The 16,977-nt window shown below is 47.4% G+C and overlaps 1 protein-coding gene across 3 annotated transcripts in view; it reads right to left on the reverse strand.

Moving 5' to 3' along the window:
• CYFIP1 (cytoplasmic FMR1 interacting protein 1) overlaps nt 1-16,726 on the reverse strand; it is a 131,110-nt gene extending 114,384 nt beyond the window's left edge. For 2 of the 3 annotated variants that reach the window (XM_073353183.1, XM_073353192.2), the window contains exon 1: nt 16,484-16,725. The gene's annotated coding sequence lies outside the window, so the exon portion shown is untranslated. Of the gene's footprint in view, nt 1-16,483 lie in introns of all 3 variants that reach the window. The other variant, XM_073353199.2, reaches the window with a different exon arrangement.
• Nucleotides 16,727-16,977: the final 251 nt, after the last annotated feature.

Genomic DNA, 16,977 nt, shown 5'->3' on the forward strand with positions numbered 1-16,977 from the left:
TTGGAGCCTCACTGTGTAACATTTATGCAGTTTAACTTTTGCACTTTACACCTCTACCCCGGTATAACGTGAATTTGGATATAATGCGGTAAAGCAGAGCTCCGGGGAGCGGGGCTGCTTTACCTCGTTATATCTGAATTTGTGTTACCGCAAGCGGTTCCTCTGTGCCCCCCCACTTATTTGCTGCGCCCCCACTCCGCCTCCTCCCACGAGTGCACCACAGCTCCGCCTCTCCTCCCTCCCAGGCTTGCCGCACCACTGCGGCGTGCTCGTGGGAGGAGGCGGAGCGGAGGTGAGCTGGGGTGGGGGGTGCAGAGGAACCGCTCCCCACTCCAGCTCACCTCCGCCTCCTCCCCTGAGCGCGCCGCCGCCGCTCCACTTCTCCCTCCACTTCTTTCCAGGCTTCCCACGCCAAACAGCTGATTGGCACGGCAATCCTGGAAGGAAGGGAGGGAGGGAGACAGGGGGGAGAAGTGGAACGGCGGTGGCGCACTCAGGGGAGGAGGTGGAGGCGAGCTGGGGTGGGGAGCGGTTCCTCCCACTACCCCAATATAACGCGGTCTCACCTATAAGACAGTAAGATTTTTTTGGCTCCCGAGGACCGCGTTATATCAGGGTAGAGGTGTATTTAACTTGGACTATATTTAGTGACATTCAATTATTGAATGTGCGTACTAACATAATGCTGCAGTACTGGGTTTGCAAACGGCAGGAAAAAACAAAATGTTTTTACTAAAAACTGACAGCATCATTTGAATATTATTTTTATTCACAAGGATATTCAGTGTGGTAATATTGCAATTGGTCCTAGAAAGGTGTTCAGTTCAATCAAATAGGATTTTTTCCCCTTGATATGGGAGAGCTTAGTTAGAATGCATTCAATGCAACATTTCCTCATCCTTTCCACAATACTTTTGGTACTCTGCAAGAATGTCTATTCACACAGTGCAGCCAAGAAGATAGGAGCATCATCATTGCCAGGAGGCATTGGAACTGGGTTGGCCATGTGCTTCAGATGGAAACTGATTCCATCACCAAAATAGCAAGAAGATGGACACCCAAAGGCAAGTGAAAACATGGCAAAGAGCTGTGGAAACTGAGCTGAAAAACCTGGGGCACAGCTGGAGAACCACTGAAAGACTTGCCAGAAACAGGAGTGGAGGAGCTTTGTCACTACCCCAAACGCCAGAGGCGTAATGGGAACATGATGATGATGATGCACGATTGTCAGCTTCACTCTCTTTAACTAGGAAAGCCTTGGCAACTTAATTGAAGAGGCACCAGCAAATCACGAAAGACGAGATAAATGTAGTTTCAAGTCTTACACTAGCTCCCTACAGTTGTTCTCTGAACAATGTTTGTTGTTTTAATAAATGCATTTTCCATGCCTCTCTTTTAAGTTTAAGTGTCTCTCTCTTTGTTGCTGTGTGGAAGAGCCACACAAATAGGGGAAAGGGACTAATAGGGGAGCTTTCAAAGGTACTGTCAAATGCACAAGTCAAAGTACAAAACAAAGAATTATTTTTGCTAGTCTCTTAAGTGTCATTATCAACAACAGCAGGTAAAAAAATTCAAAAAAGTGAAGTTTTAAGTTGACAGTATCCCTTTAATTGCTAATGTGTTTAGTCTTTTTATTTTTTTAGTAAAAAGAAAAGGAGGACTTGTGGCACCTTAGAGACTAACACATTTATTTGAGCATAAGCTGTAGCTCACGAAAGCTTATGCTGTAATAAATTTGTTAGTCTCTAAGGTGCACAAGTCCTCCTGTTCTTTTTTGCGGATACAGACCAACACGGCTGCTACTCTGAAACCTATTTTTTTAGTATCATCAATGCCATGTCGGGGACAAGATGATATATCTGAGAAACCCAGGTAAGTAGTTCCCTTCCTAAAGTCACTGGGGAAGGCTTTGGCTCATGAAGACTTTATAAAAGCACATCTAGTTTACAGTTTAAGACAGGAAGAGAATCTTTTGCTGTTGCAGAAGGCAGCTGACTAATTTGAGCAAAGATCTAATACAGTTCACACATTTTAAGTTTCCATCCCTTACTGAACCACCCAACAGATGCTATCTGCAGAAACACACCCACACACATATTTAACAGAATCATAAAAGTTAGAGATGGAAAAAGACCTATCAGATCAAGCCCTCATCAGAGCAGGATGATGGTACTCTGATTTTTCTGGGTTGCTCTTTGGGGATAAATGCTTGCAACAGTCAAGCCTCAGTAATTAAATTACCAGTTTATTGAACAACCAACCAACCAATCCCAATAAAATAAAAACAAAAATCCCAAGCAATACATCCAGAGAGCCCTTGCCAGGATATGCCTGAGACACTCATGAGCAGAGAGCCTGGTTCAAGGAGTTTCAGGACTTTCTGAGCCCTGGTTGGGCTATTGTAGCACTTCGTTACTTCCCTATCAGCCGTTGCTTCAGAACAGAGAAAATAGTACATTAGCATCCTGTGCACCTGTAGTAGCGCTGTTCTACAAAACTTATCCTTTGTACAGAGACACTTCCTTGGACCCTGAGGAATATTTAGGAATAGCTATTGCACTTTAATACAGATTAGGGTAGGGTGTGAATTTAATTTTCAATAGTGGGCAGTTGGTCTAACCTTCAACAGAAAGGTTAGACCAAAGATCCCCATACAGAAGAAGATGGACAGACACCTGGTAAGCTAGACATGTGTATAGCTTATTTATTGTTTTAAGATCTGTTTTCTCTGAAATTCTTTTGTTCTAAATAAATAACACTTGTTTTAAGAAGACTGTCTGGTCAATGGATTGCCACGGGTAATAGCTCCCGGAGGGAACAGAACTGCAGGTACTGAACCTAAGGCTGACCTGCTGAGCTTCATCATGGTTAGTACCGGGGACTGCAGCCCAAGTCCTGGTCTAAGAATGGAAGAATTACATGATTCCACATTGAGAGAGGTGACAGCTTGAGACCTGGAAGGAAGGGGGAGTGGGGGGGGAGGACAGTTACCTACCTTTCTGTATCTGCTATTCTTCGAGATGTGCTGCAGACATCCATTCCACTATAAATGTGTGTGTGCCTCGTGCACAACTGTTGGGGAACTTTTTCCTTTGGTAGTACCCGTCGCCATTTTACAGATGTCTATGACAGGTACTTATGCCAAGAAAGTTGCACACGTTGCCTGCACTGTACTAGAATGCACCAATCCTCCAGCTGCTGGGGTTATATTAGCCAAATGGTAGTATAAAGGAATGTACAGAGAGATCTGGGATGAAATCTTCTGTATGGATACTGATTTGCCTTTCCCTCTGTCCACAATTGCAACGAACAACTGAGTTGAAGCTCTGAAGCGCTTGATACGGTCCAGATAAAAAGTGAGACCATTCTGAGATCCAGTGAATGTAGCCTCTCCTCATTCCTCTGAGCATGAGGCTTCAGAAAGAAAGTTAGCAAATAGATTGCCTGGTCAAGAGAAAAATTTGGGTGAAGATGGAGATAAACCTTATCCCTATGGAAAAGTGTATAGGGAAAGCCTGATAGCAGGGCTTTTAACTCTCCAACCCTTCTAGCAAGGGTAATGGCCACTAGAAATGCTACTTTAATGGAGAGGTACAGCAGAGAACAAGATGTAAGTGGTTCAAAGGGTGGACCCATCAATTTAGCTAGGACCCAATTCAGATCCCAGGGAGGGATGAGATCGAGCACATGAAGATACAACCTGACCTAACCCTTTAGGAATCTGGTCACGATGGGGTTAGGGGAAAAAAAGGATCTACCATCTACCGAAATGTGAAAGGCTGAAACAACTGCCAGATGCACTCTAGTAGACCTAATGAACAAACTCTGTTTTAGGTAAAGGAGCTAGTTCAGTACAAGGCTCAAGAGTGCACACTCCGGAGATACGCCTTTCTGATGGGACCAAATGGAGAAGTGCTTCCACTTACCCAAGTAACTACTCCTAGCTAAGGGGTTTCTGTTATTCAAAAGCACTTTTTGAATGTCCTTTGAACAAGATCTCTCAAATGCTGTCAACAATAAAGCATTCATGCTGTCAGAAGGGGGGCTCAGAGATTGGGATGGAGCAGCCTACCTTAGCCCTGGGAGATGATGTCCAGATCCAACGGGAGAGAGAGTGGCAACTTGATTGACAAGGCTAGTAGGGGTCAAGTACCAGTGTTGATGAGGCAATGCTGCTGCTATAAGGATGAGGTGAGCATTGATATTGTCTGACCTTGAACAAAACCCTGAGTAGCAATGGGATTAGAGTCAAGGCGTACAGAAGGGAATTCTTCCAAGAGGAGAGAAAGGCATCTGTCGGTAAGCCTGGGCAGAGAACTCCCCAGGAACAAAACAGAAAATGTCATCAGTTGGCTTTTGTTGCAAGCAGATCCACTTGGGGAGTCCCCCAGAGCTCGAAGATAGATTTGGCCCCATCTGGGCATAATGACCACTCGTGGTGATCGAAGAACAACCTGCTCAGCTGATCTGCTACCATGTTCTGTTTCCCTGGAAGGTAAGCAGCTGTGAGATTAATCAAGTTGTTTACACAAAAGTCCAAGAGGCAAATTGCCTCCTGGCATAGCTGGGTCGACTGCACTCCTCCCTGTCTGTTTACGTAAAACATAGTCACAGAGCTGTGTGTTAGAATTAATAAATTCTTTCCTACTATTTGGGGGAGGGAGGTCAAGCAGGTGAAATGAACCACTGTGAACGCTCTGACATCTGTATGGATCTTTAGATCTTGAGACGACCCGAGATCTTGAGTCTGCAGAGATCCCAGATGAGCTCCGCAATCCAGCAACGATGCATCTGTGACTAGAGTGAGGGGTGGTAGTGGAGGAACAAAGAGGACCCCCATGCAAATTTTCAGAGGATTCATCCACCAATCCAGAGATGACAAAACCAACACTGGCACTCAAACCATCCTGTCCAAATACAGACAACTTAGGACATACACCTAAGCTAGCCATGCCTGCAGCCTTCTGAGCTGGAGCTTGGCATAATGGACTACCTAGGTACACACTGCCATGTGACCAAGAAGCCTGAGGCAGCTGCGTGCCATGGTGAAAGGGTATGCTTTCAAACTGCAGTACTAGGTCCCATAATATTTCGAACCTGGATTGAGATAGTGTGGCCTAAGGTCTAAGACTGCTCTAATGAACTCTACTCTCTGTACTGTTTTTAGGATTGATTTGTCTTGATTTACTAGAAGTTCTACTGTCAAAAGTGGACCGGATTGTCGATACACTGGCTAACGCTTGGGCCTCAGACCGACCTCCAATCGTAGAGTGATCCAGGTACAGGAACACATGGACTCCTAATTTTTGTAGATGCACCGCCACCAAGGTCATGCATTTTGTGAACACCCGAGGAGCGGCTGAAAGACTGAATCAAAGTACCACAAACAGGTAATGGAACCCATTCACCACAAATCTGAGAACCTTCCAATGGTTGTGGTGTATCACAACATGGACGTAAGCATCCTTTAAGTCGAGGGCACCGTAACAGTCCCGTGTTCCAGGGACAGATAGGGTAACCATGAGGAATTTTATTTTCTTCAGGAACTTGTTCAAACCTCTTAGATCTAAAATAGGCCTGAGACCCCATTATGTTTTGGAAATGAGGAAATAATGGGAATAGAAGCCATTCCTTCCGAAGCACAATGGGATTTCCTCTACAGTGGCAAACTGAAGAAGAGATTGGACTTCCTGTTGGAGGACAATCTCACGAGAATGGTCCCTGAAGAGGGATGAAGGAAGGAAGGCTTGGGGATTGGGCGTGAGAACTGAACTGGAGAGCATATCCCAGTTTCACGATGCTTAAGGCCCAGCAGTCTGATGTTACATGGCCCTAAGCACTCAGGAAGTGGCATGGGAGAATGGTAAACAAATGCTGGGGAACACATGGAACTACAGTAACTGTACTACTGTCATCAACAAACCCACCAAAATGCCTGTTTGGACACAGCGGCTGGACAGGATGAGCCCACTGATGCTGAAGAGGAGGATGGTGGTGGTTGCCTCCCTGCCCTTTTTCCTTGGTGGATCTTGGGATCTGGTAGGTAATCCTTGGTGCCTGTATGGCTGCTGTGAAGAAACTGTTTTCTTTTAGTTGCTGGGGTATCCTTAAGATGAATCGTCAACTGTCTTGTGTAAAAACAGGGTGGGACCTTCAAAAGGGAGGTCCTGGATAGCCTGTCGAACCTCTAAGGGCAGCCCAGACAACTGCAAACACGAACACCTCTTCATAGCAATACCTGACACCATTATTCAAGCAGCCAAGTCTGTGCTATACAAGCTGTCCTGGCGACCAGCTTACCCTCTTCAGCCATCACCGCAAACATTTGTCTGCAGTCCTCTCGTAACTTGTCTTTAAATTGTATAATGTCTCCTAGAGGGTAAAGTCATATTGACTCAGGAGTGCCTGTTGGTTTGAAATCCTAAACTGCAGGCTTCCTGAAGAATAAAGCTTGCCACCAAACAGATCTACCCTCCGAGTCTGCCTTTTGGCATGGACGCTTGTTGTCCCTGCCTCTCACACTCATTGGCAGCTGCCACCACCAGAGAAGAGAGGGAGGGGAGTAAAAATGTTGATACCCCTTAAAGGGGCAAAGTACCTCCTTTTAGCTCATTTCACTGTGCATGACAAGGAGGACATTGTCAGCCACAGGGCCTTGACTGGCTCCATGATGGCTTCATGAATTGGTAGAGCCACCCTGGCCAGAGTGGCCAATACCAGGATGTCTACCAACTTGTGAGAACTCTCACACCTCCTCTGCCTTAATGTCAAGTATAGAGGCCACTTTTTTTTTTTTTTTGAAAGGTCTTGATGAGCTCTGTAGTCCTCTGGTGGTGGTGAGACACTTGATTGCTCAACAGCCTCATCTGGTTACAAGGAGGAGGATGCAGCAGGCATCTGAGGTGGTGGTTGGTCTGTATCTTGCAGCAGAGACGGTGCCCGAGTGGCTTCTGACTTCACAGTACTGGACTCCGTACTGGGTACCTGTGAGCGATGCTCTTGGTGATGACAGCAGCAGTATGCTCTCCAGGACAGTGAGCAAATGGGGTAAGGAAAAGTCCTATCCGGAGGGCAAACACCCCATAGAGCCCAGAACGGCCACTGGTATGGGCCGCTACAATGCATCCTTGCCTGGACAATTGTCTCTTAGACGGAAGCCAGCATTGAGACTGCTACACGGTCCATAGTCCCCAAGACGCTGAGACAGGTATGTTTCCCATCCTGGACGGGATATAGACCACCTCACCTATGAATCTGATGAAGACAAACCCAATGCCTCTGAAAACGGCAGGGCAGAACCAGCTGAGAATGGTGAGAGACAGCCAGACCCCGGAGATGGCAAAACCAAGGACATCATCTGCGGCTTGCCTCTCAATTGCACCAGTTTTTGTGGCCTTCTGGTGGGTAAAGATCCTGCAGGCTCTTGATGCGGTGAGCCAGACACCGTAGGCATCGGTACCAGCTGTATACCTTCCCGTGCTGCTGGCAATACCAGTACTGAGAGGCTAAGCAAGTCTCTTGGGGCTGCATAAGCCTCCAGAGTGGTTGGGAGCGGCAGCAACTGATGACTCCGTAAAGGTCTTTCAGGGGATGGCCTCAACAGACTTGGCACAGTTCCAGAGGCAGCGATCCCTTCTGGGGAGTGAGTGCTCTAGGGAGAGTGTCCCCTCGAACATTTCAGAGACTCTGCCTCTACTGTGCAGTGGTACCAATATACTTGATCGACGTACCAAACGCGAAGCAGACCTAAGTCTTCTCTTTGATACCAGCAAATGGGACCCAGAAGCCACAAACATCTGTGGTGCAGCACTCCACACCAAAGCTGATATGCTCAGGGTGCTTTCCCCATGTGCTGACTCTAGTGAAGACAAAAGGCTGCCTCCACAAGCAAGAATTTGAGCATCACCACTCTTTCTTTCAGCAGGGCTTGAATTCTTTACATGTGTGACATCTGTCACTAGCGTGGGATTCTCCTAGACATTTTAAGTATGTTGGGTGTGGGTCACTAACCAGCATATGCTTAGCGCAAGCCTGGTAGGACTCAAATCCTAGCAAGCAAGGAATCATTTTGGTACTGATCCCCAGTACAAAAATGGGGAAAGATGGCCTAACACAAAAACAATCACTAAAACTAGCTAAAATAGCTACAACTAACTAAATGTTTACAGTAGCAGGATATATAAACAATAGGATCACCATGCATGCCGTTTTGGCCAGGACAGTCCCTTTCTTAAGCCCTGTTCCAGCCGTCCCAACTTTTTTTCGCAAAAGTGCTTTTTTAGCACTTTTGTCAGAGAAGTGGGATGTGGAGGAACGTGCAAAGGGGTGAGCGGCAATGCCAGCCCCACGCAGGGAGGGAGGTAGGCTTGGGTATGGGGCAGGCTGGGCTCAGACAAGCAGCAACGCCAGCCCCCCCTCAAGCAGGGGGCAGACAGCGCTTGGGTGAGCAGCGATGCCAGCCCCATGCTGGGAGGCAGGGGACAGGGCTCGGGAGAGCAGAGACGCCAAACCTGGGGTGGGGGGGCAGGGCTCAGCCCAGCAAAGGCTTGGGGGGCGGGGGGAGAGAGACTCCTCAGGCTACCTCCACACGGTGTCCCATTTTGCCTTTGGGAAATACGGTCACCCTAATATACACGGATTGAGGGAAGTACTTGTCACAAGTCTGAAGTCGCTCTGACATGCTTCACTGGAGGTAAGAAGGAACCGAGGAGCATCAGGGGCCGCTCCGCCCTCTTATACCAGCATGCAATAGCATGTAGCAACAATGAGCACTTGAGCCACCCTGGTGGGTATCACTGAGGGAAAAAGTTCTTTGTCTAACTGTGCATGAGGTGCGCACCCACCTACAGTGGAACAGACATCTTCAAGCACTCAAAGAATAACTCTCAGAAATCAGGAGGAGTCAAAGGTGCAGGTAACCAAGTAACGATCACACTTGTCTCTTTAAGGTTGCGTTATATTATTGTCCTGTCCTCCTTTACAATTCCTCACAACTTAGTAGCATTTGATAATTTTATTAATGTACTGTTAACTCCTCCTTTTAAGTAATTAAAGATGTTAACATTTTTCTTATAACCTTCTTCCTGTAGAGGGAAACCCTTCTCTCCTCCAAACAGAAATTGTATTTATCTGAATTTATAGAAATAGATCTATAGATGTCCATCCTATGGCCTGGGTATCTATCCCCTAGGTTAAAATGCACACAATAGTATAGAAGGACTGCCCCAACCATGAATATAATCATACCAACCCTCAGTCCAGTTGCTCCTGAAGTGCAGGAAAGAGAAAAGCTGGGCTTTATGGGCTTGCCCGGAAGATTAACAAATCCATATCTGGCACATAAGTTGGGTAAGCGACTTTCCAAAACAGAGGATCTCTCACAGACCATGCCCTGCCAGCAGCCCACTCCTATACTGAGGGGTCTCCAGCTTGAGCATCTTTGCTCATCTCAACTGTTTCAGTATGTCACAGGGAGAGGGGAAATCTCTCCAGCTCCAAACCCTATTATCACATAAGAGAAGAGGCCAGCTGGGATCCCTCATGGTGGCAGCAGCAGACAGGAAGAATGAAGCAACTCAAATCCAGAAGCAATGGGGAAGAGGAAGCTGCTCTTGGGCTGCCTGCAGTTGAGGAATGTGGAAGAGTAAAGAAGATTTTCCACCCCCAAAACCGTTCATTTACAGAAAATTAAGACAAGCAATCTCACCCCACAGATACTCCCCTGTAATGAAGGGAGAGAGCAAGTGTCCCCAAAACACAAGCAACAAAGGCAATTTGATAAATGATAGATAGTGATACATGAACTCTATCCTTTTTTGAAGGTGGTGGGGGCCTCCAAGCAGAAACAACCCTCTCCCAAATATGCTGGACCACCAAGGATGTCCAGAAAGGGGAAACAAAACTATAAAGAATTTAATCTGCTTGATCATACTGGTTAGCTGCGTGTAACAGTTTCAAAATCCCACTTTTTCCAGTACGCTGAGGTTTACACGGTTCAGACTTCCCTAAAACATGGAGCTATCTGGAGAAATGACCTTTTCTGCTATTTACAAATATTTCTGTAAACTCAATTTTTATAGACAGACAGATACATAAAATTAGTGGAAGAGAGCAAACAGCATATAGAGAAGCCATAGATATTGAGGAAATCTTTAGATTTGTGTTAGGAAAATACTTTTGTTTAGTAAAACAATGTAAGATATGACCACCACAAATTAACTGCAATACTTTGTCGTGCCTGAACATGGTAGGAACTAGTGTTTCAGGTTCCGTGCCCTAATCTACAGGAAGTTGTAAAAGCAGTTCTTCAGCCTGAGTGACGCTAGATGTTTAATCCAGGTTAATACAAAGATAGGAGGATGGCAGAAATCTAATTTTTCATCATGCAGTAATTAAGCTGTAGCGTCAGTATGGAAAAAAAATGAGTGATTTGGTTAATTATTTAAAATTTAGAGGATACCTTTGACTACAGTTAAATGACAGAGGCAATACACAAACAATACCCAAAGTTATCCACTGAATGGGCGTATACCATAAATGTTTATCTTCTGTGTAATATGGAACAAGAGCTTGAAATGTGTTAAGCCCTGGATTCGGAGAGGTGCCTTTTGCTGTTGCCGTGAAAATTCACCCAGACACTGGCTATTCATAAGCCTCTGAAAATGACAATTTGCACATGCCCTGTAAAGCTTGTCACAGACTCGCTGCTAAAATCTAGCAACATTCCATCTGCACTGAGCATGTTCCCATGCTCACTGGCCCACTATCTGCACTACGCACGCTCCCAGGCACCACCATATTTGAACTTTAGATGGCATACGGACACAGGCCTAGTAGCAGCATTCCCACCTCCACCCATTTTGGCACAGAAGCTGTCATGCTGGAATGGAAGCCAGGAAGAGACTACAAGTTCTAGTCAGAGATGGAAATAGAACCCAGTCTCTATTATGGCAGACCCAAGTCCAATAAACCACTCTGTCTTTCTGAAAGAATGTGCCAAATTTATGTGCTTGGCTGTGCTGTCTGTCACCACTAGACCCTACTCCCCTCCAGAGTGAGGAACAGAACCCATGACTCTCGATTCCCACAACTCCCTAGCTGTTTTGCAAATAGCAATATAAGCCAAAGGCAATGCGTATTGCGTGTCACACAGACCTTTACTGGCTGGTCCACATAAAAAATGCAGTGGTGAAGGTTTGTGCCATGGATCTCATGGTCCTAGGTTCAAACCCTGATGATGATCCATGCACAGGGTCAGCATGGTTCCACATAAAGAAACTTTTGGTTTTTTCTGTTTGCTTTAATAAAACCTAGGAACTTACATGCAAATAACTACATTCAAAGGGCAATAAGGTCGCAAAGTCAACCACTCAAAAGTCAGAAAATGCAAGAATTAACTTTACCCATGCAACCTTTAAAAAAATCAGCTCAAAGAGTGTTATGGTTGAGCCCAACTTAACAGGTACAGTCACATAATATTTAGATAAAATCCTCATATTTCAATAAGGTCAATATAAATTTTCAAACAAACCTTAGACAATTACATGGGAAAATAGTGGAAAATCATAATAAAGTCAGCAGGGCTCTTACACAGGCACAGGGGTTAACCTGCACAGCTGGTAGGATCATGGTCTTAGTTACTCTCAGTATAGTTCTCGGTACTTTTTTGTTGACATATCCGTTTTTATCTTGAATTGCATTTTATTTTATTTTTATTTAGTGTTTATATTTTTGTGAACCTTTGTATTTTTAGATTACAATAGAGAAGACTCCACAAGTCCAATCATATCACCCATTACAGCAACTTATTTAACCTCAGTTTATTTTGGGGTTTTTATAAACCACCTTCCTGCTACATTCTGTACATTGCAGATTTTTTTTAACTTTAATTTGCAGTATTCATGTCAGAATTCTCTGTTACTAGAAAAAAAACCTGATCAGATTAACACAAAATCCTTCTGCCCTACCCCAACATTCTACAATTTGCATTTTTTAAACAAATCCCACTCCCTGTGAACTGCATCAACATGAGTCTTTTTACACCAGTTAAACTTCACAGACAAATTACTCAGGATAACACTTTTTAAAGAATCATTTTAGAAGAGGCAAGCTGTAACACCATGTTTAGATGCCAAAACAGCTTTTGAAAAGTGGCAGAATTTGAGTTGGACTAGTCCATGAGTTGGAATGCTGATGTAAGGAGTAAACAACTGTTCAAATCATAGCTATTCGATCTGAGCATGACCATTTTTAAACATATGTAATAATATGGCCCAGAAAGCACAAATAAGTTTCAACAAAGTATTATTACAAATTCCAATTTCAGAAGTACACAAATTAAAAATGGTACATGGATAAACCCTTTCAATATATAGTTCATTACAATTATACATTATGGCAAACAAATATTAGTGTACAGCGAGACCAGCAGCAAGGACTAGAAACTCCAATAGGCAACTCCATTTCTTATATGATTACTGTAAGTATTTCCAGGGCTTCTAGTAAAAATTTGTTTGGCCTTATATTTAAATGCCACGGCATCCATTTAAAAAAAAAATTTTTTTTGGCCCTCTGGGTGGTCTCTTAAGACAGGTTCACTGTATGTCATAAAGCATGAACTGCTTGTAGTATGCTTCCACGATATAAAGTGCAACATATCTGAATGCTTTTCAAACCCATTAGCAAATACTGCAGGGCTAAAAACAAAGGCGATGTGTCTTACTAAAACATACTGGCTGTTGACAGACTTGTTGCACCACTAGAAAGACTTTCCAATAGATTTAAGTCCATTTAAATGTTCAGAAAGTCATGCTGAGCAAATAGATTAAATGTTGTCGGATCACCACAATGTCCTCCGGTGGATGACGTATTTATTTATATTCTCCATTACAACAGAGAGGCAACATTATATTAATTGGAGAAGAATCAACTTCCTCAAAGGTCTTGCTCTGGATAATATTTTTATTTAAACACACATTGGCCTTTACCCCCTTTCATCTGCAAATCTATGTAATTCTTAATAGGTTTTTTATTTTTAATCTAATTTTCTATTATACTCTGTATATATAACACAAGCAGCATAGTCCTAACAACGTTTCAATGACAAACCAGTGTGTGCACTAGATATGGCAGGGGTGGGCAAACTTTTTGGCCCGAGGGCCACATCTTGGTATGAAAAATTGTATGGTGGGAAATGAATGCTCACGAAATTGGGGTTGGGGTGCAGGAGAGGGATCAGGGCTAGGGCTGGGGCAGGGGGTTGGGGCATGGGAGGGGGTCAGGGGTGCAGGCTCCAGGCGGCGCTTACCTCAAGCAGTTCCTGGAAGCAGAAGCATGTTCCCTGTCCAGCTCCTACATGGAGGTGCGACCAGGCGGCTCTGCATGCTGCCATGTCCACAAGCACTGCCCCCGCAGCTCCCATTAGCCACAGTTCCCGACCAATGGGAGCTATGGGGGTGGCAGTTGGGGTGGGAGCAGCACGCTCAGCCCCCTGTCTGCCCCTAAGCGTACGAGCCAGAGTGGGGACATGTTGCTGCTTCCGGGAACCTTGGCATGCATGCGCAGAGTGACCTCAGACCCTGCTCCCTGGCTGGAGCATGGGAGCAGGGCAAGCCCCAAACCCCGCTCCCCGGCAGGAGCTCGAGGGCCAGTTTAAACCGGCTGGAGGGCCGGATGTGGCCCCCGGGCCATAGTTTGCCCACCCCTGAGATATGGGGACAAGCATTAAAACAAAACATACACACACACGTGAGAATAGACTAAATTGCTTCAAGCAATAAAATAGAAGTATTTTTATATACATTCAAGCCCTGATCCTGTAATGGCCTGAATGCTACCAATTGCAGGACTGGGACCTGAAATTGCTCATCATTTCCCCTCAAGTCTACAGTACTTACTTCTGTTATTTGTTATGCACTATAAGGTGGGTAGAAAGCTGGCTAGATTGTCGGGCTCAACGGGTAGTGATCAATGGCTCCATGTCTAGTTGGCAGCCGGTATCAAGTGGAGTGCCCCAAGGGTCGGTCCTGGGGCCGGTTTTGTTCAATATCTTCACAAATGATCTGGAGGATGGTGTGGATTGCACTCTCAGCAAATTTGCGGATGATACTAAACTGGGAGGAGTGGTAGATACGCTGGAGGGGAGGGATAGGATACAGAAGGACCTAGACAAATTGGAGGATTGGGCCAAAAGAAATCTGATGAGGTTCAATAAGGATAAGTGCAGGGTCCTGCACTTAGGACGGAAGAACCCAATGCACAGCTACAGACTAGGGACCGAATGGCTAGGCAGCAGTTCTGCGGAAAAGGACCTAGGGGTGACAGTGGACGAGAAGCTGGATATGAGTCAGCAGTGTGCCCTTGTTGCCAAGAAGGCCAATGGCATTTTGGGATGTATAAGTAGGGGCATAGCGAGCAGATCGAGGGACGTGATCGTTCCTCTCTATTCCACATTGGTGAGGCCTCATCTGGAGTACTGTGTCCAGTTTTGGGCCCCACACTACAAGAAGGATGTGGATAAATTGGAGAGAGTCCAGCGAAGGGCAACAAAAATGATTAGGGGTCTGGAACACATGACTTATGAGGAGAGGCTGAGGGAGCTGGGATTGTTTAGCCTGCAGAAGAGAAGAATGAGGGGGGATTTGATAGCTGCTTTCAACTACCTGAAAGGGGGTTCCAAAGAGGATGGCTCTAGACTGTTCTCAATGGTAGCAGATGACAGAACGAGGAGTAATGGTCTCAAGTTGCAGTGGGGGAGGTTTAGATTGGATATTAGGAAAAACTTTTTCACTAGGAGGGTGGTGAAACACTGGAATGCGTTACCTAGGGAGGTGGTAGAATCTCCTTCCTTAGAGGTTTTTAAAGTCAGGCTTGACAAAGCCCTGGCTGGGATGATTTAACTGGGAATTGGTCCTGCTTCGAGCAGGGGGTTGGACTAGATGACCTTCTGGGGTCCCTTCCAACCCTGATATTCTATGATTCTATTTTACCTCTATCCTGTCTTTACATACAGTTTATTAGCAAGGACCGTAGTTACACAGTACATAAGCATGTGATTGGAGCACTTTGGGCACTACTGCAGTATAATTAATAAACAACAATATGGTGCATACTAAAGCATTCAATAATTTCAGGATAACAAGATTGAGCAGTAACCATAACCCTCAATTTGTTGAGGTTAGCAGTGCATGCAGTTAAGTCATTGGAAATCCCTGTTTTCCTTCACTTCCTTAATGGTGGGACACAAGGATATACATTTCGTACAAAAGATCCTGATTCTGACTGAGGCCCTTAGATCAGCCTTTTTCAAACTTCGGGTCATGACCCAGTACTGGGTCGCGGCATGTCAGGCACTGGGTCACTCTAGTCAGTACCGGCGACCGAGACATTAAAAGTCCTGTCGGTGGTGCTGCCCAGCTAAGGCAGGCTAGTGCCTACCTGTTTTGACACCGCGCTGCGCCCCAGAAGCAGCCAGCTGTGCGTGCAGCTTCTAGGCAGGGGGGCCAGGGGGCTCCACGCACTGCCCCCACCCTGAGCGTCGGCTCCGCTCTTCCATTGGCCAGGTCCCGGCCAACGGGAACTGGGAGGGGTGGGTGCCTGTGGGCGAGAGTCACGTGCCTCCGCCTAGGAGCTGGACTTGCTGCTGGCCGCTTCCAGGGTGCAGTGCCCTCCGCGGTGCCAGGACAGGTGGGAAGCCTGCCTCTGCACCCCGGCTGTGCTGCTGACCGGGAGCCGCCAGAGGTAAATCTGTGCCCCAACCCCATGCCCAATCCCCTGCCCCAGCCCTGAGCCCCCCCAAACCTGGAACCCCTTCCTGCACCCCAAACCCCTCATCCCTGGCCCCACCCCAGAACCTGTACCCCCAGCCCAGAGCTCTGACCCCCTCCCGCACCCCAACCCCTTGCCCCAGCCCAGAGCTCCCTCCCACACCCTGAACCCTTCATCCCCAGCGCTGTTGAGTCACGGGCATCAACAATTTTCTTCAACTGGGTCCCCAGACAAAAAAGTTTGAAAACCACTGCCTTAGATGCTACCATACTATAAATAAACTGTGCTAGAGCTTCAATTCTGCATCCCCGCGGCAATGCGCCCCCCACTCCCACTTGCCATCCGACTGGGCAAAGCACCCCCCCACGCGCCTCGTTGGGAGTTCCTCGTTTAGCCCTCGCCTGGTGCTGGGCGCTGCACAAGACACAGAATCAAGCCAGTCCCGGCACGGAGGTACATACTTGCAGCGCTCAGGGAGTCGCTGGGCGGGGAGGGAAGCAGGCGAAGGCTGCGGCCAGAGATGGGCCCAGCTCCAGAACAAACCCTCCGGGGCCAGCCAAGCGGGAGCTCGGGGGAAGCTGGGCTCCGGGGGCGGCTGGGCGGGAGGGAGAAGAGGAGCAGCCCCCCCAGACCTGCTGCGCGCCCCAGCGGGCTCCGTGCGGGCAGGGCACAGCCCCGGCGCGGGGCAAGGGGCGGGAACAAGGGAAGTTTCTCTCACCCGCTTGTAGCAGGAGACTCTCGGGGTCGCCGCTTCTCTGCCGCCCCAGCTGCTCGGGCGGGGTGTTGCCGGGGGCTCGGCGCCCTCCGGGGCTCGGCTCCCCGCCGCCGCGGGTTATTGTGGCCGGGGCGGCTTCTCTCCCCGGGCCGCGCTGGGCTTGGAGTTTCCTGCCTGAGTCACTCGCCCAACAGGGAGCCGCGCAGGGAAACACCCTTCCTGCCGCTCCAGCGGCTCCTCCTCCTCCTCCCGCTGCCCCCGGCAGCTTCCCGGCCCTGCCTCCCCGCGGGCAGCCGGGCTCCTCCTACCCCGGCGGACACGCAGGAGCCGGGGCTGGCCGCCTCTGCGGCGGAGCGACAGCATTGATCTGCCCGCGGGCTGGATTGCAGCAGGGGCGCTCCCGGCCGGGCAGCGGGGTCCCAGTCCCCCGCCAAAGGCCCACCGCGGGAGAGCAGGAGGCGGTGCGAAAAATGGGGATCTTCCTATACCACTGATGT

Source organism: Lepidochelys kempii, chromosome 1, assembly GCF_965140285.1.
Source record: "Lepidochelys kempii isolate rLepKem1 chromosome 1, rLepKem1.hap1, whole genome shotgun sequence".
Taxonomy (NCBI): domain Eukaryota; kingdom Metazoa; phylum Chordata; order Testudines; family Cheloniidae; genus Lepidochelys; species Lepidochelys kempii.